The following is a 25,153-nucleotide window of genomic DNA, read 5'->3' as shown; positions in this document are numbered from 1 at the left end:
TTTATTTATTCTGGCTTATTTATAATAGCCAGAAGTTGGAAAGAACCCTGATGTCCTTCAATAGAGGAATGGATACAGAAAATATGGTATATTTACACAATGGAGTACTACTCAGCTATTAAAAACAATGAGCTCATGAAATTCTTAGGCAAATGGATGGAGCTTGAGAATATCATCCTGAGTGAGGTAACCCAATCATAAAAGAACATACATGACATACAATCACTGATAAGTGGACATTAGCCCAAAAGTTCACAATACCTAAGACACGGTGCATAGACCACATAAAACTCAAGAGGAGGAAGGAAGACCAAAGTGTGGGTGCTTTTTTTTTTTTAAATTTTTTTATGTTTTAAAATTTTTATTTGATATTATATTTACATTTCAGATTTTATACCCTTACCCCATTCTCCCACCACCCAGGAACCCCCCTATCCCATCCCCCCTTCTCCTGCTTCTATTAGGATTTGTCCCCACCTACCCCCTCACTCCCACCTCCCCACCCTCAAATTCCCACCCCCCGCCCCCACTCGGTGATCAGCCTTTATGGGACCAAGGATCTCCTCTCCCACCTATGCCCAACAAGACCATCCTCCCCTACATATACAGCTGGGGCCATGGGCCCCTTCCTATGTGTTCCCAGGCTGGTGGTTTAGATCCTGGGGAGCTCTAGTTGGTTGGTATCGTTGCTCTCCTCATGGGGCCACAAACCCTTTCAGCTCCTTCAGTCTTCTGTCTAACTCCTCCATTGGGAACCCTTTATCAGATCAATGGTTAGCTGTGAGCATCTGTATCTGAATATGTCAGAATCTGGTAGACCACTAAGGAGACAGCTGTATCAGGCTCCTATCAGCATGCTCTTCATCATGACATCCACATGAGTGTCTACCTTTGGTGACTGCACATAGGATGGATACCCAGGTGGAATGGTCTCCAGATGGCCCCTCCTTCAATTTCTGTCCCACACTTTGTCTCCATATTTACTCCCTTGAGTATTTTGTTATTCCTTCTAAGTAGGACCAAGGTATCCACACTTTGTCTTCCTTCTACTATTATTCATAGTCAAAATGTAGTACACTCACAATTATATAGTTAGTCATCTTGGTAAATTGAATTATTATAATTATTAATTTGTATTAATTCTATTGCATGCAGCAGCAGGGGGCACCACGATGTGCAATGTGGGAGTATGTGATGGTTTGATGGGAGAGAAAGAGAAGTAGAGAAGTTTGAGCATTAGGAAGAAGGTGAAATTGGAGAATTCAGGGTGGAGAGGAGAAGCCTGAGTGGCCAGCCTCTATCCCCAGTGGTGAGCCTCCAACCCGAGCTGCCACTGAGGGCCATGTCTGAGTCCTGTCTGCAGTCAATGCCCATTGTGGATCATAGGGATGTCCCTGGTTGTGACATCTGCCTCAGGTGACCACATGGATGTCCAGGGGTTGTGCATAACTGGCTTCCATACCTTACTGGAGAACTGGTCACATTTGTCACCAGTAACAACACTCAGAAGATCTGGCCATGTGCCTGGCCAAGGAAGCACAGTGTAACTGGCTCTAGTGACAGTGGTGTGGGTGAGATGACACAGAGGTGATGCCCCTGCCCGTTAGGAACCTCCAGCAATCGGAAGAACTGGCCCCTGAGTCATGAGAGTGGCTGAGCTGCCCCTGCCTCTCACCAGCTACAGTACACAGAGTGGGCCCTACACTTTGTCTGGGTAGAACAGTAGAGCTGGCCCTGATGGAAGGGTTATAGGTTAGGCAGCTCTGAGAGCAAGAGCATAGGAGAGCTGACCCATCTGCCTTTCATGAGGTGGTGTGGGTAAGGGGTAATGAGACCCCCACCCCCACTTTTGCCACCTGCAATAGCCTTGAGAGCTGAGCTGAGGTTAGGAGAATGGGAGAGCCCCCTTGCTGAGTGTGGCACTTGGGAAAGTAGGCCTTGTACCTGACCTGGGCAATGCAGTGGTCCTGGCCCTGATGGCAAAGGCATGAGTAAGCCAGCCTTGAGGATGTGAGAGCAGGAGAGCTGGCCTAGTCCATCACAGAATGCAGCACTGGGAGACTGGGCAACACAGTGGAGCTGGTCCTGGAAGCATGGATGCAGGTGATATGCACCAAGGACAGGAGAGCAGGGGAGATAACCCTCCATCCTGCCAATGGTAGCATAGAGTGGCTAGCTGGAACCCTGTTGGAGAGCTCTCTCTGATGGTGAGGATAACATGACCAGCTCAGTGACTACCCAGACCCATATCCAGGGCTCTGAATTGGTCAGTCCCCAAATCTATATGATCTGTGAATGGTTGGTGATAGTGAAAGGGCCAGTCCTGTTGTTGCAAAGCTGCAGGATCTCCATGACAAAGCATAACAACAGGATAACCAGGAGGAGTCACAATGAAATCCTATATTGATGGTGTCACAGAAGCCAGAGGTCTCTAACCAGACTAATGACTCTTGGCAAAGTAGATTTGCAAGTGAAGGTGTGTGTACAGAGGGATAGATTGTGCGGCACACTATGACACACTACAGCTCCCAAGATAAGATATTTTCTGTGTTCTGTTGTTGTTGTTGTTGTTGGTGGTGGTGGTGGTGGTGGTGGTGGTGGTGGTGGATATTGCTTTATGTGTGTCCTCTTTGGGGAGCAAAGTGACAAGAGCAAAGGGTGGATATCAGAAGATGGGACACAGTGAAATTTGCAAAGAACCAATACAAACTTTAAATAAATAAAATGAATAAATTGACAGTGAAAGAAATTACAGCACAGTGGAGGTGCAGAATTTCTTGTCAGTGTGAAATTTTGTTACAGTTTTTAATGAGAAAATATAGTCAGTTGTATTGGGGTATTCACCCTTTCACATGCTTTACATCATCATTAATACTTAAGTTTTATGATTTATTTAACCTTTGAATTCTCATTAATAGTTAAGCATTGTGATCTGTTTAAATTGATAACATTTCATTCAATTTTAAAATTAACATTAATCAAATTAAATCCAGTATCATTGAAAAAAGATCATGAGTGTCAGGGTGATAAAGAAGCAGTACTTTAAGAAATTTATTTTTAATTAAGAAACAGCATTGACTCTGGGCCCTTAGTGCTTCATAGAAGTACTTGAAGATATCAATTTCTGAATGCAGAGTCTGTATTTGCTTGCTTAATTTTAAATTTATGTATAATAGTCTTAAAGGTTCATGTCTAAGTCTGTGAAGTCATTTAAGCCACTTTTTAAATGCATATTAAAGTTGTAAAGTTTAGGTAAACTATAAGTTACATCTGTATATATATAATACAAAGTTAACTTTGTAATAGTGGAGTATGATATGATCTTGACTTTTATGAACTGTTATGTGCAGTTACTATTACATTTTATTTTCCCTAATATTATGTAGTAACAACTTGTTTGGAGCCAGATTTTTTTTCCTCCTATGACATAGAGAATGAAATGGCACTGCATGGCCTATTTCTTATTTCATTTTTAACCAGTCATTAAAGTATCAGCACCTTCGATTTCAGAATTTCAGTTATAATAGTATTTCTTTGTATAATAAAATACCATTTATTGAACTCACCCCTTTCTTTTTAAGTCAGTGACCTACCCACCCAGAACACAAAATTTCATGGACTGTTTCTTAGGCAATATTTTCAGAAATATCACTAGGAACTAAGGAATTGGCATCTTCTGTACCAGGACGTCATTCCTAATAACACTGTATCTGAGGAAATGAGGCTGGGAGAGATTACAAGTATGGTGGTGCAAGACAGGCTGGCCCATCTGTGAATAATAGTGATTTAGGGGATGATGACTCGCCATCAGAATTGATCTCCCCTCCTCCTCATTTCATGATATGTACAAGAGCAGGTCTGTCAGGAAGTCTATTGGGAGTGATAGGAAGTCTCCCTGTTTGCATTTTAGGCAGTAATAAAAATCCTCTAGCTTGCTTCAGTCTAGAAAGTAGCAGCCTGTGCATACAGACAGATTTTTCTCATCTCCCCAAACTGCTAGGTGCAATTCCTATTTTTTGCTAGAGTTCCACTAATTCTGTAACTCAACCTAAAATGCTTCTCAGGGGCATGGTAAGCGCATGTTGGTAAAAGACCAGGCTCCTCTCCAGGTGGAGATTTAGTGACATAATCTATGATTGATAGCACCAAAGTCTGGGAATAATTCTCAACCCATTGAAACAGAGATGATTTAGTGAGTTCATTTAGCTTTTCCTCTGGCAAAAATGTAAAAATGACTGTGGCCATAGTCCTGTGAATCATGTAGGATCATGTAACACTTCATACAGAAACAGTACCACATACGAAAATCCACTTTAATAAAAGATCCCACAATGGACGGCAGGGCAGCTTCAGTTGCTTCAACATCATAACTTTAATGAGGACTAAAAATACCTAATTTCAGGGCTTCAGAAGTGGACCCAGAGAAGCATGTGGCATAAACATTTCTCTAATTCTGACTGGAAGAGTCACTGCTATACACAGCAGTTTGCCAAGATATATGTGTTCAGAAAATGATAATTTTTTTTTTTTTTACTTTTAACTCTGACAGTATTCTTAACCATATTTAGAAAAAGAGTATTATCCTATGATTTCTACTTGGAACTAATGACTCCTTTCCGAATCACCCCTAAGGATTGTTTGTTTTTAAACTCAACAATACGAAGAACTTGAGAGAATTGGGAATCTGTCTTTTCTTTCTTCCTTTTTTATAAATTGTAAATAGATTCCTTTTTTATACAATACACCCTGACCAGAATTTCCTCTCCCTCCACTCTTTCCATCTCCCACCACCTCTCATCTCCCTCAGATTCACTTCCCCTCCCCCACCTCCATTTCCTCTTCAGAGAAGAGCAGGCCTCCAAGGTTTGACAAACCAGACAAAACAAAATACAATAAGACAAACGCCTTCATATCAAAGCTGAACAAAGCAACTGAATTAAAAAAAAAAAAAAAAAGAATCTCAAGAGGAAGCAAAAGAGTCAGAGAAATACCCACTCCCACTGTAAGAAGTCCCACAAAACTACCAAGCTAACAACCACAACATAACACAGAGGACCTAGTGCAGATCTACATGGGCTCTATGTCTGCTATTTCAGTCTATGAGCTCACGTGAGACCTGCTCAGCTGGTTGGAATCTATATTTTAAAGACACTTAGAGACTATAGCTCTGTTCTGTTTGATAGCAAGCGCATGCTTGTTTCATCGGTGATGAGTCACCATTTATCCTTTCACAATGATGAGAACTGAAGAATCCAAGCTCAATTAATGTGAATAAAAGTGTCTTACTAATCTAAAACAGATTGCTTGCTATAGCCCTTGAGGTAGGGTGTTAGGCAATTCTGCCACTCAATCTTCTCTACAGTATATAAACCCAGAGTGACCACAGACCCTGTTCTGTACCAAGTTCATACTGCAGCAGAATCTAAGATATTTCATAACCTGACTCTTCCAAAACTCCAAGAGGATCTTCCTCTATTCACCAAATTGTATTTTTGTTTTGGCTTCAAGCAAGAGAGACTAAGAACTAATGTAGAAGCAATTTTATTTTGCTAGCCCATTGGCATCTGCTTAGGGTAGTATTTAGATAAACTATATGTGCTTACTACTAATTCATGTTTATGAATTCTTACCAAAGGAATTGTGGATTTTGTTGATAAATTTTAAAACCTACATCTTAGATTATATTGAAGCAAATTGAATGTAAAATGATAATGGGAATGCTCTTATGTCACCTGGCTCTTCTAAGTTTGTATCAGAGATAGCAATAATGAAAGCTAGTGTCTACTTAGTACCATGTGCTAGCCACTGTTGAAGTTCTTTGATTGGTGAACATATGAGATCCACTGAAAACCATATGAAGACTGTTCATACTGTCAGTCTTACACAATAGAAAGTTGTTATGCAATAAGAATCTGTGATACTTGACAAGGAGTTTGTGTGAGGTCAATGTTTGGATCCTTATGTAACTGCCACAGCATACCTGCCAGGCAAAGGACTTAGTCCAGGGGGTTTAAACCTGTGAGCCACTACTGACTTGTGAATCACATATCAGATATTTACAATATGATTCATGACAGTAGCAAAATTACAATTATAAAGTAGCAATGAGTAATTTTATGGTTGGGGGTCACCACAACATGAGGAACTATTATATCAAAGGGCCACAACATTGCAAAACTTGAGAGCTATCGAGAGTCCTTTTAAAGAGTTCTGTTCAAATGGTTGTGTATCCAATATGTAAAATAAGGATAAGAACAGTATTTGGAAGAACACTGAAGCCATTTGGGAATGAAGATGATCATGAAGAATTAGAGTAGACTTAAGAAGAAAATCAGTGCAGGCATGCTTACTGTTTTGTAGTGTGTCTGCTGTCAAATAAGAGAAGGATTGTAGATATCTCCAACAACTCTAACTAGATACATTAGACATACATTTTCACTGGTAATTTTAGAAGGTCATTTGTACCCATCAGAAATATCTGAAAATAACTGCAAAAAGCTTTTGTAAAAGAGCAAAATTATTGTATCTGGACATCTCCCCACTTTATGTAACTTGATGTCTTTTAGCAAGAGTTTTGTGCAGGAGACTGTAGGTATAAGGAACTAGGTAAAATGAGTGTGGAGATTTTAACAGTTCCATGATTTCTAAGATGACCATTCTTTCTGACTGTTGGAACAAAGCAACAATGCATGCGTGTGCATGTATCAAGCTAAGAAAGCAAATACATGAAGCAGGTAAAAGAAAACTCAAAGTGGAAATGGGTAGTTAGGTTATGTATCTGAACTAGCCTTGTGCCCAGGAAGCCAGGCAGAGCAGCTGCAGCCCAGAGTTGATCCAACAGACAGCCTTTTTCTGACCTTTCAAATGTTCACACATTTAATGGTGGCTTGGGGTTGGCTTAGCTTGGTTGTTATTTTTTTCTTCTGAAACAGCTTTTTCCTCTTTAGTTAGGAAGGCAGAGCTCTGACTCTGTTGTGGAGAAAAAGCTATTAAAAGGAAATTGTGGTGTATAAAGTGGAGACACTTTTTTGATCATATTTCAAAGGATTTGAAGGGAAAGACAAGAAAATCAATAAATGCACAGATTCTTTTACACTTTAAAAAGACAATTCTTTCCTTTCTAAGGTCTGTTTCTGGGTGATCCTGCTGTGAAATCAGCCCATAACACCAAGATTTAATGGAAATTTACTTGGTAAAAAAAAGTATAAAATAGTAAACACAGTAGTCAGAGTTCAGCTACTTTCCTTTTTTTCTACTTTTTGATAAATTATAGCACCTGCAATGAGAACCCGTGGCTTCTACCCTGCTGTTTATTTGCTTGCTACCTAGGTAGATGGGGTTGATATTAAGTTTCAATTCTGTATATAAAACAATATTCTTTAAAAACCATAATAAAGTTTTTCAGGTTTATATTTTCTCTATGACAGAATTCCTTTATTGGTGTTACTTGGCTTAATAAAAAAAAAAAAAACCTGTTGATGTATGTAATTTCTTGACAAAGGAAAAATGACAGTAACAATAAGACACCTACCCGCCTACCTGGTCGCTTGTGAGTATATGTCTCCGCTTTAGATTTCAGGTTCTTTATTCTGAAATCTAAGGCATCTTGAAATAAAGACATTCTTTGAATCAGAGAATTTTCTGCTAAACAAATATTTATCTCTCCAGTTAGTATAAAATGAAGACTTAGCCTCCTATAAATAAGCTATGAATTAGGAGTTTTCTCCCAATTTAACTATATGTTCTGATTTTTGTTAATACTATGCAATTCTATTTTCTCTCATAGCCATACTTACTTAAACATTTTTTTTATCTTGAGAAACTTAAAATTCACACGTTTGGAAGAAGTAATATGAAAGATGCCATGTATTCTTACTGACTTCTCCCACTAGTGTCGTCTTGCAGGCATACTATGCAATAACCAGAAATGACAATACACTGTCAAGATGCAGAAGACTTTTTATGGTGATCTGACTCAGGTTGTTATTTTATAGGGAAAGCTGTTCTTTTTTTTTTTCCTTAACCTTTAGTTGCCAACAGATAGTTCCCATTTGTAGGTTTTTTTTTTTTTTTTTTCATTTCATAGGTGATGGAATTGGAATCATATAGTGTCTTTGTCTTTTTATACTGTTACACACAATGCCAAAGACTATATGGCTTAAGCAATTATCAGGTATATGGCTTAAACAGTAAGCATCATACATGTGGCTTGAAAACAAGAATATGCACAGCAAGCATTGTGGCATCACAGTTTTGTAGCCTGCAGATTTCAAGATCAAAGGCCTGATCAGTTTAATTCCTAGTGAGGACCATCACTTTGGCTTACAGAAAGCTCCCTACTTGTTGTGCCCTTAAATGACCCATTCGAATTAACAAGGCCTCTGCTGTTCCTCCTTATAAAGGCACTAATCCCACTATGAAAGCCTCATACACATGATGCTATCTTACTGAATTCACTAAACACTAACACATTAAAGATCAGTGTCAATATACAAATCACAATGAGAGATGGGACCTAATCACATGCCTCCACCCCATAATATGTCTTACAGCAAATTTAGAGATTGGCCTTTTCATTTATAATAATTATTTTTTCCAGTCATTGTGTACTTCAATTTCATATTGCTTTTACAACTGAATAGTAGTCTCTCTCTCTCTCTCTCTCTCTCTCTCTCTCTCTCTCTCTCTCTCTCTCTCTCTCTGACTTCTTCCTCCGTTATTTTCTCTGTATGTATCCACATTTAACTCTTCTCTTTTTTTTAAATAAATGCTTAGGAATTTGACTTCTATATTATATATGTTCACTCTGTGAAGAAACAGACACGTTGATATTCAGAGCAACAGTACCCCTTTACATTTGACTGTGAGTTTCCTTACATTTTTGAATCAATTTAGTATCAGGGTTAAGATTCTTTTATTTCAACATCTTCCTAAGCCATGTTTTATTTCTGTTTGTTGGACACAGGGCCTCACTATGTATCTCTGTCTATCCTGTAACTCACTATGTAGGTGAGGCTGGCCTTGAAATACATGCACCATCATGTCTAGCTATATGCCATAGTTTTATAGATTTATATTTTTATGTAGATTTGTAATCTAGTTTGAGTTCTGTTTATATAAAATGAGTCTTACATTACTTTTTTATTTTTTTGGCAATGTGTAGCCAGTCATTCCTCCATCAACTGTATAAAAAAAAAAAAAAAAAAAAAAAAAAAACCAAAAAAAACCAAACCAAACCAGTAAATCCCTGGCCCAAAACACAAGAAAATAAAAACAAAAAGAGATTCTCCTGTGAGCTACATAATCACATTATTTTTGGCTTTCTTATTTGTTTTTCTAATGTCAGGGAACTCCAAATGAAGTTCAGAGTCAATACACTAGTTCTGCAGTGTTTTATTAAAATACTGACAAACCCATCTATCCATTGTATATGCTGTAGTATTCAGATGAAAACACAGTTCAGTTCAAACTTTCCAATAATTTACTAATTTGTTTTTAACTTTTGTTGTTATTATCTCAGGTTGATCAGAATCTCAGATTCTTCTTGCCCCAGTGACTTGTCTTAGCTCAATGGGTACATTTTTCAATGGAAGGCTACTCTGCTTGATAACAGGATGATGATTCTAGACTTTTGTCAGGATTTCTTTTCTTTTTCCAGTCATATAAACTCATATTTGTCATATTGGCAAAGATATTAAAACCTTTTCCCATTCAAATGCCATATAGTTTTATACTGTCAAAATCTGAATAATTTACATATTTGAAATATGATTTTTGGTTGTTCTGGCAGCTTGGTATCTGATTAGAATAGCAACATCATCACTCGATATTATTGTCAAAAACCTGATCTGACAGTCTGGCCAGGATGCTTTTATGTGTTCAGATGTGTGCAGAGGCTGGAGTGGTCTTGAAAGGAGAGTTACCTTCTTTATCTCACATCAGCCTGACAGAACTCTATGTCATGAAGTTTAAAAGGCAACCTGCAACCCTTAGATAGTTCACTAAATATTCAGTTTCTCTATTTGGTTCAAGCTAAATATCCAAGTTATGTGTATTATGAGTATCTGCAATCTAATGGTCTCAGAAGTACTTCTGCTTCTACTCTCTTAATCCAATTCTCCTCTGAGTTCACTCAGAGAGTTGTTAAATTACCTTAAAGATTCTAAATATGGGCATCAACTCAGTACTTCCAGTGAACACTCAGACTGAGTGTGTTCCTGCAAGGTAGTAGACTCATACTTATTCTTAGATCCTTTATTCCAGATCAGTACAGTAGGGCTTGTGGTCCTCCTCTTAACAGATAAAAAAAAAAGTTTATCTCTGTCAGATGCAGCAAACAAGAGCTGTCTTGCTGTTTGAGAAAGTTATAGGTGGTTTAACTTTCCTATATATATTTGACCTGCAAAACAGAATTTACAATGCTGATACAACATTTTGTTTTTATTGTACTCTAATATGAAGAAAAAGTAAAATCTGTATTTCTGAAGTTAAAAAAACCAAACCAAACCAACCAACCAAACAAACAAAAAAAACCCATTGAATTAGGGAAGGAGAATGACACACTCAAGGTCTTATCAAAATTCTCCTCCTGGTTCCTTTTTTATCATAAGCAGTGTCACAGACTGAAGTCAGAGAAAGGCCAATTTCACTACAGGAATTGTTATTTCAACTGAGAGCATTAAGAAGCTCCTTAAATTTATCTTTCAAAAACTTTTTTTTTTTCGGAGCTGTTAAAGACAAAACCAAGAATGTTCTTCCATATCACAAATGTACAATCAGTGGTTTCTAGGTTTTATCTCCATTCCCAAGATCCCTAGCTAGTCTTGTGAGTTATCTATGTGTCTTATTCTCAATCACTGAAATAAATGTCTCTATAGAAACTCAGTAATTTCAAGATTGAATGGAATCACAGTGCCATGAAGACAAAAAAGTAATGTGGAGTAAAAGTCAACATTTTTTTGGCAGACATCTGAGGCTGTTGTGAGTAGGGATATCTCTTGCCCTTCCTAGAATGGCAAATTTTGTCATAATAGTATTGGCATCTTTGAGATCTTTTTCAAAGTCACATAAAAAATTTTCAAGAAAGGGCAAAGCAAAACTATTTGGGGGTAAAAATCTATTAATTTTCTAGTCTGCATTCTGTCTGTTATCTGTATAATTACTGGTTTGATTTTACTTCAGGATACAAGAAGTTCTTTAAAATAGTTTTCTATGTTAAATTGTGACAGCTGCTTTGATTTTGACAGACATCCAGTGAAGTGTTTCCGACGCAGTGTGACAGTGCCAGCCATGATGCTAATTGCATCTTTTGTTGCAAAATGCCACATGTAACATTTCAAACAGAATCCAAACACCAGTATGACTATCATTTATTTCACTCGGCAATAGAAATCTAAAATATTAGCATTCATTTTGTCTTTCTCAGTTTCTTAATTGACTGTTTCAACTGTACGTACTGATCCCATTAACAGGCACTATCAATCAGTTAACTGGAAAGACCAATCAAATACTCCTGTTATCAACAACGTGTTAAAAACTAGTACATTTAAGAAGAAGATAGTTATAAATTAGTTTTTGTTTTAAGCATAAAATTAATTTGAGAAACAAGCCAGTATCACATTTTTTATTGAACCATAATATATAACCTTAAGTTTGAAGGTATTGCATTTTTTTGTATAAAACAACAGAAATTAATCATTTAAACCAAAGCTAAAGTTTCTACAGTTCATCCTTGTCCACCGTTTTGGACAGAAATGTTATTTCTTTATCAACTGCAATAGCATTTAGGATAAATTGTGTGGTTTACATCCATGTATTTAGGCACTTGTAGATTGATTTAATAATTATTAGAGAACTTAGTACTGGCTCAGTGGTGAATTACTTTCTTTAGAGTTGTATTATTTCAGGTTTTTTTTAAACAATATAAATCTGTTATCATCAACAGATACCTGGTTGCTCGCCCCTGCCGTTTTTCTTATAATTGAGTGTATGAGAACCATTTTTCCTCGAATCACTAAGTATAATTTTATCTTAGAAACATTGTAATAATTTTTACCATAATCTTTGCATTTATTTTTTCACCTTGTGGTTATGATCTGATTGCTCAAAATAGGTTTGAATGTCTATAACCATATTTCTGAGACTACAATATTGCCATGTACGCAATATCAACAGACCTCTCAGATTTGTTTTCACACAATTGCAATTTGAAAACTCTGTCTCCAGCAACTGGCATTGAATAATATCTCAGAACTTTTAGTCAAAGTAAAGTATCCATTTTTTTTTTTTATTATCCATGGTGTCTCGGAAGAAAGGTTTTAAATGATTAAGAAGATATTGACTATCAGATGTTATCAAAGTATTGAAGGGACTTTATAGCCTACATTAGCTGTTTAGAATCTTGCAACATTGTTATCAGTACTGGACCAAATAATGCCTTATTCACTTTATTCCATCATCTTATCATAAGCTGTTCACAGAGACATGACTCATGCATTCAGCTTTGACTGTTACCCAAGTATGTGACCTTCAAACTTCTGTTCCTATCTCTCATTTTTGTCTTTGCACTCCACTGACTAGCTCTGTCTCTTTTATAATTTTAATTATTTTAATGGCTTTCTTCAAACCTAGATCTTTTTCCTAAATGCAGTTTTCAGTAATATATTCTAACAACTGTAATATTTAATGGATTCTCTAGAATACTGCAGAGTATCTTGTTTTTCAGATTCCTTTGCTTTTGCTAGTTTAAAATATTGTAATGATTTCCTTTATCCTTATCTATCTCTCCTACTGTGATGGCTAGTCCTGACTGTCAGGCTGATGTATTGAGGCATGACTAGGAGATTATTAAAGTACATCTCCGGGTGTACTTCTCAGGACATTTCCAGAGACAATTAGATCACAATGGCTTTGTTCTTGTCAATGGTTTAACTCATTAATGGATTAAAATCTTAGCATACTATTAGAAAGGGTAGTGAAAGTAAGGCTTTATTTTAAGGAGTTGGGTATCTAGGAACATAGCTTTCAAGAGATTACCTTGGCCCAAGCTAATTTCTATTGCTGTTTTTGCTTTCCTGTCAACACAGGACAAGCAATTTTGTGCTCACATGTCCCTTCACCATGTTGATCTGCTGTACTATGGCTCAGAAACAATTGTGACCAACTGAGCAGAAACTGAGATCTCACGAATGGTAATCCAAAACCAATCTTCCTTTCCTTGTTTCTGTTATCTATTTTTTCATAATGATTAAAACGCTAACACAGAAAAGGAATTAAATGTATAATTTTTCCTGTATTTTTGCATATTAAGGTTTTTTATTATTATAAAGACAATTTCCTATTTTAGCAAAATTATTTCCTGATAAAAATAGACACATTTTTATTTCTTAAAATAGTCATCTGACAAACATTTTCTTAGAGTTTCTTTTTTAATTTATGGAATTAGTTGATCTTATGCTTCTACTGGTGCCATATTCTTTATTTTTGTTATTTATTGTTAATTTTGCTTATGTTTTGAAATTTTCATGAAATTTATTTGGATAATATTCACCCCCTCCATGGTCAATTTCTTTTCTTCTCTACTTACTCAACTTTGTGTCATCATAAAATAATTTAAAAAAAAATCAAGCCTAGTATATGCTGCCCATATCTTTTAAGGTATATGTCTATCCACTGATGAATTGTCAGACTACCAGGGGCCTCAAACTTAAAGAGAATTGATTCTTCCTCTTTCAGTGACTACTACTGATAGCTCCTCAGTTAAGGGTGGGACTTTGTTTGAACTATAGCTTTCTCTGTTGGGAGTTTGACTTACATGTGTGTAAGTCTTCTGCATGCTATGTATCACAAATACTTCCAAGTTCATGTGTTGTAAGTGCACACTTACACTCATGTAAGTGAAAGCTGCACTGTTATGTTCCGAAAATAGTTTCCTTCCAGTCATCCCACAACTCTGACTCCTATAATATTTCTGTCTTCTCTCTCACAATGATCCTTGATCCATAGAACAAGGAAGTGATATTGATGTCCCATTAATAATGGAATCTTCCATACTTTTTTGTTCTTTGAAACTTGGCCAGTTATGGATCTCTGTGTTCATCATCATCTGTACGATACAGTGGTATAAAGGATAAAGAAGATTATTATGAGCATCTTTCTCACATCTTACCACTTGACAAGCCCTCTTCATGCTAAAATTCTGTTCTTTATAGTTTTCTTACATCTAGCCAGCCTTATACCTTTCCAAAAAGAGAAGGATGTCAAGCATGTAAACCACAGCTCATTCTAAACCTGTTTTAAAAACAAAATGAAACAAAACGAAAACAGTGCCCCAAATGTTTTATTGTCTTAAAACAAGCCTGTCCCTATTCCTCAGCCTCTTGCTCTTTGCATGGTGGGGCCCTGTCTACCTGCATCCATTCAGAATCCATTTGTCCATCATTCTTTTGCTTGCCATGCCCTGAAGATCATACTTTATAATCAAAAGTACGTAGTTTACAAAGTATTTTTTTCGTGTACTGGCAAAGAAAATAACGTAGCAGGCCAATTTAAAGGGGAAGAAGAAAATTATATGGAGACTAATCACAGTGATTCACTTACTCTGCAATTAATAAAGCAAAGAAAAGGAGTCATTATCCCTAGAAATTTTCTTCCATGCACGTCATTGTATTATAAACGCTGGAAAATGTGTTAGTTGTAGTTTTTAAAAACTTTGAGTTTGGAGTGATATATAAATATAAATAAATGTACATCAGTATCTGTATGACCACACTCATGCTGAGGAACTGCAATTCTGCACAGCACAGCAAGTCTGTCTGTGTAGATGAGACTGAGATCTGTTTGTGTAGAAAACTTAACATTTCCACAACATTAACAGACGTTAAGACTGCCATCTTGCCTTTTGCAGTTTTATTTGACTGCCTTCATTCTCTCACAAAAACTCTTGCATTCTGTGTTCTTTTTCCTGTTTACTTATTTGTCCATGAATGTCTAAGAGCTCATACATAAATACAAGCACAGGCACTTGTGGAGTTCAGAAGACAACTTGGAGGAGTCTGTTTTCTCCTTTCACATGTGCGTTCTAGGGCTCTAGCTCAGGTGTTTAGGCTTGGTGGAAAGTGCTTCGACATGCTGAACTAAGTCATCTTGCCCACCATCAAAGCACTATATATTATTTTTTAGTGTTGTTACTTTGGGTGTTAGCATAAACATCAGAGTATAGCACTGCAGGCTATGTGAAACTGGAAGACAAGGAGGGATGGTTTCTACAAGATGGTTGTGAGAATAAGAAAAACACTAACATCTGTCTTCTCTTATAAACCTCTTAGCGCAATCTTGTGCTTCCTCCACAAAGCCATCTCTGTGTAAAAAGTCTATTTCAAGGCCTTCTAATTACTTACCATAGAACCAAGGGACCAAACATTCTCAGATTTTATTAAATTGGAACTTTTTTGAAATCTTTATGTAAATTATAGCTTGCGTCTTAAGATATTTTGTTTGTAAAGTGTGTTTGTGTGTTTGTGTTTGGTGTGCTGTATGTGTGTGTTTGGTGTATTATGGCTTTGTTACTTATTTTGTTTTGTTTTACTTTGTTTAATGCTACCTATTACAAAAATATTTCTACAATTCATTTATTTGAGAGTCTTACCTACTTGTGAGATAAAGCTGCAATTAACAGCCTGGCTGATGTATATATTATGTCTTAATGAAGGTCATGTACAATGTTGCCTATTCGCAGGCCAAGGAGTCACCAGTAGGACATCATGTAAATTAAGATATTTTTAAAAGATAATTTTATTAATAATAAATACTAAAAATTGGAAGCTGAGTGTTAGGTGACAGTATGTGTTTTCTATGAAAAATGGGTTAGTATTTGTGTCAAAGGGAAGTCATTTATATGTCAATAGAGAATTGTTTTTATTTTAAATTAATTTATACAAGTTTGAAATCAGCTTCAGAAGACAGAGCAATTAGTCTCATAGTATAAATAGAATCTACTATTCTAACTTTCATAATTCTCTACTATATCTGCCCATTCATTTTTGTTATTATAATACTGACCGTTTCATAGAAGTAGTTTTTATACTTGTGGAAGTTGTGTTTGTGGATGCTTTAGAGGCAGAGGATTGAATCTGCATGAAATCATCACATTTCCCTAGATGTCACCATGAAATTGGCACTTTCCCCTGTAAATTTCCATGAAATTACACAATTATTGCATCTTTGTCTCTGGATATCTTGCTTTAAAATATAAATGCGATTGAACCACCCCTCATAGCTAAGTTTTGGGTCTAGCGTCTGATTTATGACTCTGTAAATTAATCATAGGAGGAAAATGGATACATTTTTACATAAAAAAATTTAAAGGTGAGTCTAATTAAATGTCTAGGATCAATAATTAAAGGTTTAATTTAATGTCTATCTATTTCCTGTGGGTGCCAGACTGTGGCATAAGCAAGTTCTCTACCTTTGCCAGTTTTGCAATTAATAGTAATTGCTGTCACCAAATAATTAATATGAATTCTTATCAAGATTGTTTAAATTAGTAAAAAAAAATCAGAATGGAGGGAAATTTCTTTTGAATTGCCTACAAAAATGGTCTTCCAAATGTGTTTTTAAAATAGATGCTAACGCTTCAAACACACATAACTATATAAATGCTTTTTCTTCATATTTACATGATGAAGTGCACTTCAAAGCTCTCCAACCCCCTTTCTCTGCCTTTAGACTATTGAAATTACAGATGCATATCATTGGGTAGAGCTCACAGTCCCTTTTGAAATATAATTTTTAATAACCTCAGTAACTTTAATAACACTCAGTCGAGTATGTTCTTAATGTTTATTTCATTTATTTATTTATTTATTTATTTGGGAAGGGCCACATGTGGCCTTGAACATCAGAATCTTTGTCTGTATCCTTCCCAGTACTGATATTTCAGACTTTTCCTACTATACTGGCTTATACAGTACTGGGAATCAAACCCAAGGCTTTATGTGTGTTAGGCAAAAACTATTCCAGCGTAGTTGTATCTTCAACTCAGGATGACTTTGAATAAACTCTTTTCTTTTAGGTTAGGCTTACATATTGGCACATCATTAACATGGAAATTAACAAAGAAATTCCTATACCATTACTACAGGATTTGGATATGATTTGTTGAAGCCATTGCATGTGAGTTAAAGAGACACTGAAGCATGCCTAGTAGATTGATTTGAGAGTAGTATGTGGGGTCCTACCATTGTATGGTTTTCTTTATATCACAGAACTTGTAATTCTGAAAAATGACCTGAATTATGTACAAAAAAACTGTTTGTTAATATATATATTATATATATTATATATATATTACACTATGTACGTATATACACACATATAGTGTAATAAATATATAAAGGTAAAGAGAAATTTCAGGCTTGCACAATTAGCTTATGGCTTGAATGAGCAGCAATTGTTTTCTCTTTTATCGTAATCTTGTAACAGTGGTGATTGGTTAGTAAAACAAATTTATCCTAATCCTCTTAAACCAAGTAAAACTTGAAGTTATTTCAACTGGTGAAAAACTGAAAGAAAAAGAGTATTATTGATATTTATGCTCTTGTTTTTGTTATATAAATAAAAAATAAAATGTTAACCTGGTCTTTATCCTGCTCGTTTGGAATTATGTGACAGTCATTCTTGACATGTAATGTCTAAACACAGTCAAATTAACCTGATCAAATGTAGCATATATCAATGATAAAATAATGTGCTTCGACCTATTCTCCTTAAAATATAGGAAACCTCCTCAGTTTTGAACTGAGAGAACTATGATCCAGATTTACAACATTTAAGGACCCATCATCCCTTTTGTCAGAAACCCTTTGTCTGAAGCAAGAGTCAGTACCAAATAATTGTTTATTTGTAAGTAATTCAACAAACAATTTTTTTCGTGCTTTAATGTTAATATTTATCGAGGGTTATATTTATTTCAAGAACTGGCCCATGTAATTTTACCAATTTAAGTCTATAGGTTTATATCCACACACTCTCAGTAATTCCATACTGCTGAAGAAAACACCTACACAACTCATTGCACATGGAGATATCAAACAGGTGCCTACATAGAACCTTCACCCCTACATTCCAGAGTCTTTGGTACAGAAACATACTCACAGTCTCAAAATGGAAATGTAAGAACCAAGATAGCCACTAAATCTTTATCTATAATGCTGTCCTACCTGTAAAATATACTAGGACAGTGGTAACACAAAGCTTTGAGAATACCTCAACCAATAACTGATTTGACTTAATGTCCACTCCACAAGATAGATTCCATACAAAACACTGCTTGGGTAACCAAGAACTTGAAACTAAATAGACCAGAGACCTATTGAAAAGAAAGAAAGAAAAAAACAAAGAGAGAAAGAAAGAAAGAAAGAAAGGAAGAAAGAAAGAAAGAAAGAAAGAAAGAAAGAAAGAAAGAAAGAAAGAAAGAAATTTGGTTTTAAAAAGGAAAAATGTAGTGATAAAATAATTCCTAATGATATTCTGCTATAGTCATAGATCAGTGCCTTGTCAAACTATCATCAGAGAAGCTTCCTCCTGCATTTGATGTGAAAAAATATGGAGACCAGCAGCCACACATCATGTAGAAAGTGGGAAAGTTTGGAGCACTCAGGACAAAGTGGAATGTCTCCATTAAATCCCCCTGTCAGAGCTCAGGGAATGCCATGGAAGAGAAGGCAAAAAGACTCCAAGAGCAAATGGCAACACGAAACCAAACCAAACCAACCAAACAACAACAACCCTAAAGCCTTCCAAGTCAACATAAACAAAGCTACATGAATTCATATAAAGTGAAATGCTTGGTACTTGGACCAGGTACTGGGTAAATGTTACAAAATCCAGTTTAGTCAATTCTATGAGATTCCTGAGTTCATAAATGGGGAATCTCTGATTCTTGTGCCTTCCATTGAGTTTCAAAATAAAGAAATTTCTGTTTGTCTTGTCTGTTTGTTTTGTTTCATTTTATGTTTTATTTTGTTTTGGTTTTAAATGAATGAATGAATGCAAACTTGGTCACTAGGGTAAATGCTAACAAGAGAACTGTCCCTTAGAGAACTGATGGGAGAGACTAAATCAGTTTATTTCTAATAGAGTGACACTAGGTATATCAACCACTTCAGAACAGGCCACTTGTTCAGGGAAAAAACATAACCTACATATAATGTACCTCAGTGTACCTCAGGAGAATGTATGTGTGTGTGTGTGTGTGTGTGTGTGTGTGTGTGTGTGTGTGTATTCAGTACAGCTGTTGGGTTTTTTAGTGTTGTTTTCTTCATTTTTGGGGTGAGGTTGTTGGTGTATTGAGATTTTATTTGTTTTTTTTTTTTTTTTTTCTTTTTTGAGAAACAACTTAAAGTTGTGTGGCTATGAAGGGAGAGGGAATCTGGAAGCACCAGGGAGGCAGAAGAATAAAATCAAAATATATTTTAATTTAAAGGTGATTTTAAATAATAAAATCTATAATTTAAATATCTTAATGTATATATTGTTAGCTATTTAAATTTTTATTTTACTTTTTGAGATTATAATATAATTATATCATTTATTCTTACCTGGTTCTTCCTCCAAATGCTCCCATATACTTCTGGTTGCTGTCCTCTTTTTTCATTAATCCTTGACACACACATACAAATACACACACACACACACACACACACACAAACTATATCTATTTCTAAATACAGTATCTTAATACTATGTAATGTTAATGTATCTGTGTGTTCATTGCCACCCTACTCACAGTATATAGGAATTAAAAATAATCTAAATGCCCTTCAATTTATGAATGAATAAAACACTGTGTGTATACAGTATGAAATACTAGTCAGCTGTGAAAAGTAAAAGAATTTGTGAAGTTTTTAGACAAATACCTGAAACTAGAAAAGTTAAGTAACACAAATCTAGAAAGACAAACATTGTATGTTCTCTCTCATCAGAGTCTTGTAGCTCCAAATCCTCAGATGTGTGTTTGTAGTCTGCAGTAACAGAAATTAGGAATAGCTGAATAATATAAGGTAGGAATGGGTTGGTAAGTTTGACAGCACTCTGAAGAAAGAACATTTGAGCCTCATTAAATGTACTTACAGCTCAAGCTGTTCTTAACTCTAAATTGCCTCACAAATAGGTGAGTTATTAAATGTCAATCCCTCTTTTAGGTCAAACATTGCAAATATGTCAAACAGCGTGATGCAATGGGTTGCAAGTTGGAAGAAAATAAAGATCATATTTTAAGTTAAATATCTATTCTAAACTGTGAAGGGAAGAGGTAAAATGAGTAACTTGTGGGGAGAAAAGAACTGGGTTAGGATGAATGCTGCAATCTAAGAAAAAAATCCTAGCAAACATAATGAGACCCATTCACCTATTTAGGGTAATTCTTGAGACGAAATCTTGTTGATATTAAAACAGTGGTTTTAGGAATCTGTATAAGTTCTACAGCTTAAAGTTTCCTTATAGAGACATATTAGAGAATGAATTTCTGTTTCTGTGGATTGAGAACTTGATGCATAGAATCAACATTGCACTAAAAAGCAAAACCATGATAATAAACAAAGTGTTAGACCACAGCTGCTCTTGTTAATTATAATAAAATAACTCCAACTTTTCAGAAACTCTTCTAACGTAGAAAAGAGAGAAGAGTTTGTCATGTTTTGGTATCAGCAAAGGACATCTCTGTTACTTCAGAACTGGATTAGGTGAGTACATGCTTTTGTAGTTTCTATCTTTTGTATAACCTACTGTGTGATAAGACTTTACTTTCTTTACTAGGCCTCTTACTACTGGGGACTAGTCTAGCCTGGTCAGAGTGGATAATTTTTCTTATATTTTTGTAGATTTGATTTACTAATATTTGTCATCCATATTTATAGGAATGTGACTCATCATTTCATTTTGGTGATGTCTTTATCTGGCTATAATCTTGAGCATAGTGTTGGTCCTATAGAAAGCGTTATGAAGGCTTCAGTCCATCTCAGAAGGGTTTATATAAAATAATGACTAGTTTTCTCTCCTGTTTAGGAAAATTGAGCAATAAGTAAATAAGTACAGGATTTACTCACCAGATTAAAATGTTCATGTTGATGTAAGTTTCTAGGTTATATTTGGGCAAATTATGTATATATATATATATATATATATATATATATATATGTATATATATATACACACATACACATATATATATATATAATCTTGTGTGTGTGTGTGTGTGTGTGTGTGAGAGAGAGAGAGAGAGAGAGAGAGAGAGAGAGAGAGAGAGAGATGCAGAGATTTGTGATGTGTATTGTAAGCATACACATTCCACAATGCATGTGTGGATGTCAGAAGACATTTTTGTGTGGGCATTCTACCTATGTGGTTAACATAGAGATCAGTCTCAGGTCACTAGGTTTGTTTTAAAACATCTTTCTTTGCTTAGCCATATTGCCAGCCCTACATGTTCTTTTATAAGGGTTTTTTTTTTTTTTTTTTAAGTGTAATATGACAATTAAAGGCTCTGGTTAAGATGAACTGAAGAGATCCTTGGTGTAAAGCATTAATTTATCATAAGTAGTGTTATTTAAATATTAAGCATGAGATTTATCTCTCATACTAGACATAAAAAATGTTTCTATAAAATTAAAGTCAAGGGAAGTTCTATGTAGTTAAATCTTCATAATTTTATAGCTTGATGATATTTGTAATTTCCAACATTATATGCTCTAAAACCTTCAGTTTGTATGATTATGTTGGACATTTGTCCTTGGTATTAAGAAAAAACAAAAGGACCATGGCAGGAGACTAGAACATTACCTAGTAAGGTCTTCTTTTAACAGCAGAAACATACAATGTAGTCATTTCCATATGTTCATATGTCTGTGTGTGCCTTTAAAAAGCAGGGTGTTAAAACTGGCTTTTACTTGCTTACTTTCCACAAATATCAAAGCATCATCATAGCAAAATCATGTTGTCAGAATTAAATACCTGAAAAGAGCTACAGCATTTTCTACTTAGATAAATGTATCAGCATACAATGTTCATTGAAGATTACTACAGCATGAAATTCAAAGTTATATAATTATAATATGTATAGTTGTAAAAATGACACGTGCACATGTATATATCCATGCCAATGATCTAAAATCATAGGAAAACTGCTCTGTGTGCTGACGCTTATCAATTTGTTATTACAAATGAGACAGAATCAGCAAAATGTATCAACTTGCACAAGGTCACCAGAAACTTTGCACTGTTCATCATTTTTTTTAATTGACAGTCGTAGAGTAGACCTTATATGTATTGTTTATAATTGATTAGATATGTGTAATTGGATAGACAAGTAGAGCCTATGGCAGTAAAATTTACTGTGCTTAACTACAGAAAATCAGTAAATTTGATTTTAATCTTTCTTGGAGGGCTGTCTAGTTCTCAGTCCATCTTACCAGATTGTTTAGTCCTGAATTTACAATACACCTGTGAATTATTGCTAACGAACATTTGACACAGATGCTGTCTCTTTGCCTTTTTCAATATATTTCAGCTGTGCTTTGTTGTGGAAAACGCTTGAAACCACAGAGGACCCCGCCCTCTGATTACTATGAGCGACGTTTCTGGTCTTTGTAACATCTGTTCAATTCTCAGTTTTGTCAGCATTTGTTTCCAGTGACTGAGGTTTCAGAAAAGCATATTCTTCTTGACAGAAATCAAAGAATGCAATGGCACTGACATTTCTGTGTATTTCAATTGCAAGATAGAATAGTCAGATGCCATAATGAGATTTGTGTGCTTATCTATGGAATAATTCAGTCCAAAAGCAACTCTTTCTAAATGATACACTGTTCTTCTGTAAACCTTAATATGTTTAGGTTTGAGCAACACACTTTACTGATTTTAATTTTAACACAGGGCTCGCTCTCTTTCTGCTGCCATCTTGGTTTCGTATGCTCCACACAAAATACCTGGTGAAGCCACAGAAACCATCCCTGCTACAGAACAGGAGTTGCCACAGCCTCAGGCTGAGACAGGGTCGGGAACAGAGTCTGACAGTGAAGAATCCGTGCCAGGGCTCAAAGAACAAGATTTCACACAGACAGCCACACAACAAGCCCAGCTGGCAGCCACGGTTGAGATCGATGACGAGCCTGTTAGTAAAGCCAAGCAGAGTCGGAGAAGGCGAGGAAGGCTATGTCCAAACCGGGTCTTCGACAGGTTATAGGGGTCACTATCTGGAAATCTAAAAATATCCTCTTTGACATCACAAAGCCAGATGTCTACAAGAGCCCAGCTTCAGATACCTACATAGTGTTTGGGGAAGCCAACATTGAAGATTTGTCTCAGCAAGCACAGTTAGCAGCTGCTGAGAAATTCAAAGTTCAAGGTGAAGCTGTTTCAAACATTCAAGAAAACACTCAGACTCCAACTGTTCAAGAGGAGAGTGAAGAAGAGGAGGTTGATGAAGTGTGGAAGTTAAGGACATAGAATTGGTCATGTCACAAGCAAATGTATCAAGAGCAAAAGCTGTCGCAGCCTTGAAAAACAACAGTAACTACATTGTAAATGTTATTATAGAATTAACAATGTAACTATTTACAGCAAGGACACCTCCTCCTCCTCTTTCCCCCCTTTTTTGGTGTTTGAAAAATGGAACTACAGCTTGGTTTAAAATTTGTACTGTTTCTATCACCAATAAAATTGTGGCTTTTTTTTGGATGAAAAAGAAAATTTAACACAGGCTACCTAGGTTCTTCAATTCCAATTTTAATTCATGGGATAGTCAGTAATGGTTATTCTAACTTTTAGTCAACACCAGTACTCTCACCCTTACTTGGACTTCAAATTCAGAATAATAGCTAATGTTCGAATTAAGGCAATGTTCAAGTACTAAAATGAAACAATACTTCAAAGTGAGGATTAGCTTGGAGTTTTCAGTGTTCATTCACAATACTTCTTATGAAAACAGATTTACAGGTATTTACAGATTTACAGGATCCTAACCTTATTGATATATGATATTTTAATGCCTTTTAATATTTCCCTCTGCCCCACACTCCCAACTTGCTGGAAAATTAGATCACCAGCAATCTTTGTTGTTTTTCGATGAATCCCCACTTTCTAGCACTACAAATTGGTGCCTTTCACTCTCAGTTTAGATGAATGCATGTTAATTATAAAATATATGGGTTTCATTGTGACATTTTCATAATACATATAGCATACTTTGAAATTAGTCACCTCTACTACTTTATTTTGGTGGTCTCCCTCCTTGCCCTTTCCTCTGCCCATGTATTCCCATCTCTTTTTCTTCATCTGAAGAAAAGCTTGTGACATTTGACACTGGCCTTTGCTTATTTCCTTCATATTATGATTTCCAGTTCTGACCATTTTCCTACAAATGCAGATGTTAGTTTCTTCGTTTTAAAAACTTTCTTGATTTATTTAATGTGTATGGATTTTTTTTATCATATGTATATGTGGGCACCATGTATGTACCTGGTACCCATAGAAGTCAGAAGAGGATGTCAGATCCTCTAGAACTGGTGTTACAGATATTTGTGAGCAGATGGGAACAAATGCAAAAGCCTATAACCAGACTATGCAGAGAGTGAGAGACCTTGAAATATTCAGTCCTAAATGTGATTCTCCATCAAATCCCTCCCTTCATCCCCCCTGAACTTATGCATCCCTGGGGAAGAGGAGGCAGAAAGACCCAGGGGGTATAGAGAACACCAAGAAAAACCAAGCACTCCAATCAACATGAGCAACACTCATATGAACTCACAGAGACTAAGGCAGCATGCATGAGGTCTGTACAAGTCTATTCCAGGTCCTCTGAGCTTATACTATGGCTGTCAGTTTAGTGTTTTATGGGATGCCTGAGTCTATTAATGAGTGGGTCTCTGATTTTTGTATTTTCTCTTGGGCTTTTTCCCCTTGTTTTTTTCCTATTCTGATGTGTTAGTTTTTGTTTTATCTTGTTATGTTTTATTTTATTATTATCATATTATTATTATCTCTTAGAAAGTTGTTTATTTTCTAATAATAAACAGAAAGCAATTGGATTTGCATGGGAGGGGATGTTGAGAGAAACTGTGAGAAATGGAGAGAAGGGAAACCACAATCAGGATATATT

At 35.8% G+C, this 25,153-nt stretch overlaps 1 pseudogene across 1 annotated transcript; it reads left to right on the top strand.

Annotated features, from left to right (window-relative positions):
- The first annotated feature begins 20,342 nt into the window (after positions 1-20,342).
- LOC117720452 (nascent polypeptide-associated complex subunit alpha-like) lies at positions 20,343-23,713 on the top strand (annotated as a pseudogene). The gene is made up of 2 exons (XR_013103942.1): positions 20,343-20,741; positions 22,930-23,713. The product of XR_013103942.1 is annotated as a nascent polypeptide-associated complex subunit alpha-like (transcript).
- The last annotated feature ends 1,440 nt before the right edge of the window (positions 23,714-25,153 follow it).

This window comes from Arvicanthis niloticus, chromosome 15, assembly GCF_011762505.2.
Source record: "Arvicanthis niloticus isolate mArvNil1 chromosome 15, mArvNil1.pat.X, whole genome shotgun sequence".
Lineage (NCBI taxonomy): Eukaryota > Metazoa > Chordata > Mammalia > Rodentia > Muridae > Arvicanthis > Arvicanthis niloticus.
The sequence above is the reverse complement of the archived record's forward strand: the minus strand, read 5'-3'. Positions and strand labels throughout refer to the sequence as shown.